This window comes from Coregonus clupeaformis, unplaced genomic scaffold (assembly GCF_020615455.1).
Source record: "Coregonus clupeaformis isolate EN_2021a unplaced genomic scaffold, ASM2061545v1 scaf2465, whole genome shotgun sequence".
Classification (NCBI taxonomy): domain Eukaryota; kingdom Metazoa; phylum Chordata; class Actinopteri; order Salmoniformes; family Salmonidae; genus Coregonus; species Coregonus clupeaformis.
This window is the reverse complement of record NW_025535919.1, coordinates 48,398-52,906: the sequence shown is the minus strand read 5'-3', so window position 1 is coordinate 52,906 and position 4,509 is coordinate 48,398. Positions and strand designations below refer to the sequence as shown.

The 4,509-nt window shown below is 48.7% G+C and overlaps 1 pseudogene; it reads left to right on the top strand.

Moving 5' to 3' along the window:
• Positions 1-1,395: 1,395 nt before the first annotated feature.
• On the top strand, positions 1,396-2,774 carry LOC123488754 (annotated as a pseudogene).
• Positions 2,775-4,509: the final 1,735 nt, after the last annotated feature.

Here is a 4,509-nt window from a genome sequence, read left to right as displayed (position 1 = left end):
CCAATAGAAATCACAGCAAGATAAGTGTTTCAAATAACCCTTAGAAGTGCTGAAAGTAATATGCTACAGTACTGTAGATTACAGTTTACATTAGGCAATACACTTACATTACCCAACAACATTGACAATCTATCATTTCCATGATATCTATCCAATGTGTAATCAAAGGTGTGATCAATGATGACATCCTCTACAATCATTCATGGGGATTTATTTTTATTTTTCTGATGTAATTGCAACATACAGTACTGTCTGTAATTAGATGTGAGACATTAAATGAAACATTAAATGAATGAAAATAAAATAATGTTTAGCACGCATTAATTAGCATGAAGCCTATCTTGAGCATTTGGCCATAAATTCTCATCCACATCAGTAAATGTCCTCATTGTTCATGCACCGCTGGAGAAACCTTTCGGCATGTTGAATCAAAGCTTGACATGTCATCACATGCCTCATCCATGGCCAGAAGGAGGGTGGCACGCTCATGGGGATGGCGATCGTACACCTTCCACCTCCATGATGAAACAAATAATTTAATAAGGTTGAGGAAGGAGAGTATGGGGGCTGGTATAGGGTCACGAATCAGGGTGGGACCTGAAACCATGCCTGAACCACCTCTGAATGGTGGAACCTGACATTGTCCCACACAATGACATAGGTGACCCCTTCACCTTGACAGGCCTGCTCAATTTCATTGAGAAACACAATGAGGTGTGCAGCGTGGTAGGATCCAAGTAATGGTCTACGTCCTACCACACCATCTTCAGAGATAGCTGCTGCACTTGGAAATGTTTCCCCCGCGTTGTCCAGGCACTTGGACGGACGCCCATTGGCAAATAGGGTTCCGCCCACGGCACCAAGTTTTGGCCAGGTTGAAGCCCGCTTCATCAACAAAGATATACTAGTGATGGTTCACAGCAGCATCAAGCACCATCACCCTCTAAAAATATATTTTGGTTAGTTCTTTTTACAGTATAGTTCCATTATGATATTGTGAAGTAGCATGTGCATTAATAGCAACAGTAATACAGTATATAGTGCTATACCTGAACATACTCGGCCCGCAGTTGTTTCTCTCAGAAGGCACCAGGTAAATGTGTTTCATAGATACCTGGTGCCTCTTCAAAAGGCGGGTGATTGTTGGTAGGCTGATGGATGACACATTGGCAAAGGTGTCATCATTCTCCTCAATGGCCTGCTTTATTTCAGACAGACGTATGTCATTCCTGGCCCTCACCATTTCCACCACTGCCCACTCCTGCTGGTCGGTCAGCACACGATCACCACCATGGGGTCTTCTGTCAATTCTGAGGGTAGAACAAGAGTATACTGTCAGTAGATCATACTGGAAGAATACTGGAACAAGTTATGTGAATTTACATGCATTACAACATGTGCAGTCTGTGCAGCTACGCCAGCAGAGACACCTACAAGCTGAAGAGACACATGAGGACACACTCGGGAGAGAAGCCATATGAATGCTACATCTGCCACGCCCGTTTCACCCAGAGTGGAACCATGAAGATGCACATCCTGCAGAAGCACACAGAGAACGTGGCCAAGTTCCACTGTCCCCACTGTGACACAGTTATCGCCCGCAAGAGTGACCTGGGTGTCCATCTGCGTAAGCAGCACTCGTTCATGAGCAGGGCAGGAAATGCCGTTACTGTGATGCTGTGTTCCACGAGCGCTATGCTCTCATCCAGCACCAGAAGTCCCACAAAAATGAGAAACGCTTCAAGTGTGACCAGTGTGACTACTGCTGCAGACAAGAGCGCCACATGCTGATGCACAGGCGCACGCACACAGGAGAGAAGCCTTACTCCTGTAGCCAGTGCGAGAAGACCTTCCGTCAGAAGCAGCTCCTCGACATGCACTTCCGGCGCTACCATGACCCCAACTTTGTGCCGACTGCCTTTGTGTGCACATAGTGTGGCAAGACCTTCACCCGCAGGAACACCATGGCCAGACATGCAGAGAACTGTAACGGGGATCCTGGTGAAGGAGAGAATGGAACCCCACCCAAGATAGGACGAGGTGGGAGGAAGAGGAAGATGCGCTCAAGGAAGGACGATGATGACGACGATAGTGAGGACAATGCTGATCCTGAGCTGGATGACATTGATGAAGAGGATGAGGAGGCTGAGGCGGCACTGCTGGAGGACGAAGAAGAGGAGGAGGAGGAGATGGAGTTGGAGCAGGCTCCACCCACCAAGCCTATCCCTGCCCCTGTGGAGCCTCCCGTGAAGAGGAAACGCGGTAGACCCCCCAAGAATGCGCCCAAACCCGCCTCACCTGCCAAAGCTAGCAAGGCTACCCCTAAGGGCAAGGCTGCTGCAGCAGCAGCCATCATCCAGGTGGAGGATGAGAATACAGGTGCCATAGAGAACATCATAGTGAAGAATGAGCCAGAGGCTGAGCAGGCTGCCATAGAGGTGGTGGTTGAGCAGTCAGAGGAGGCAGAGGCAGGGGTGGCGCTGCCTGTAGCAGAGGTTGCGTCCAACGGAGATCTCACCCCTGAGATGATCCTCAGCATGATGGACCGGTGATCTAGCCCACACAGACAGCTCTAGGACTTCCCCCTTCTCTCAACCTTTCCCTTCAAGTCCACCCTCTTCATATGATCTGCCATATTACAAACCACTCCGCTTTACTCTTTATTTTCATAATTTGTTTTTAACAAATCTGTGTTTCTTTTCACTCTCAAACCCACATCCTTCCATGCATTCACTGTAACAGTTTAAGTTCCAATTGCTTTGGTCTGGGGCGGCAGGTAGTGGGTAAGAGCGTTGTGCCAGTAACCGAAAGGTCGCTGGTTCTAATCCCCGAGCCGACTATGTGAAAAATCTGTCGATGTGCCCTTAAGGCACTTAACCCTAATTGCTCCTGTAAGTCGCTCTGGATAAGAGCGTCTGCTAAATGACTAAAATGTAATGTAATGGTAAAGCATAGTGCATATCCAGCAGACTTACTGGTTTTCTTGGAGAAAATGTTCTTATGATTGAATTGACAGTTGATCTTTTCAGATTGGGGTGAACTAATCTGGCAGCCTCTGCCATGGTAAGGCCTCTGTTTACCACATGGTCAACAACGATGGCCCAGACTTCATTAGACACAACAGTTCCTTGCCGTCTGCTGTTGTAGAAATATATATGACTCATGAAGTAGTCAACTCAAACATATCTCACAAGAAACTGGAACCTGTGAATCCAAGAATTAGACTTTTATTATCTAATAACGAAAGCTGAGCAGTTCCATGAAACGGCTGTCTCTCTCTGGCTTAGACATCCCTTTTTTAAACGCACACAAATGCACAAACATGCGTACATGGCATATACAGTTACCCCTGGTTAAGTGATTAACCATTAAGCGCAGTTAGATTAAGTGATGGTCAAATGTATTTAAACAAATGAGAAGAGAATCATATGAAAAGTATTGTGAGCATTGCATTGTGAAAGGCATTTACTTTATATGAAAGGTATTTCTAGATGAAACACTGATTAGGTTTGGTGAAAATGTTACTGTGTGGTTTTGTGTTTTGTACTTAGTCAATTTGTCACGATCGTCGGTGAGAGAGGAGGACCAAGGCGCAGCGTTGAAAGTGAACATATTTATTATATCAATGATCACACGATCAAAACAACAAAACGATGACGTGACAGTCAATGGTCATACACAAACCAAATACGAACAAGAAACCACCATGAATCTTTATCTTGGCCAGGTCGCAGTTGTAAATGAGAACTTGTTCTCAACTGGTTTACCTGGTTAAATAAAGGTGAAATAAATAAAAATAAATAAATGAATGAGTGCCAAACGGCTACCTAAGTATGACTCCCAATCAGAGACAACGAGCTACAGCCGTCTCTAATTAGGAGCCACCCTGGCCAACATAGATCTACAAAACCAGAAAGTGAAACCTAGAACACACAGACTATACACACCCTGGCTCAACATATTAGGAGTCCCCAGAGCCAGGGTGTGACAGTACCCCCCTAAAGGCGCGGACTCCGACCGCGCCCCACCAAACACCACAGGGAGGGACCGGGTGGGCACTCCGCTAGGCGGCGGATCCGGTCCGGGCCTGATCCCCGCTCCCTCTCCAACCCCCAAAGTACCCCTGGTCTGGTCTGGCCCCGCTGGCCGAGCTGGACTGCACACGGTGGAGCGGATTGCTCTAGCTCCGGCGTGAAGCATCTGACCGGTGCCGACCAGCCACCGGTGGAACAGGCACGGGCCGGCCGACTGACGACGCACACCACTGGCTTGGTGTGGGGAGCAGGAGCGGCCGAGCCGGGCTGTCGGGCGCACCACTGACTTGGTGCGGGAGCAGGAACGGGCCGAGCCGGGCTGGCGAAGCGCACCACTGACTTGCGGGGAGCAGGAACGGGCCGAGCCGGGCTGACGAAGCGCACCACTGACTTGGGGCGGGGAGCAGGAACGGGCCGAGCCGGGCTGACGAAGCGCACCACTGACTTGGTGCGGGGAGCAGGAACGGGCCGAGCC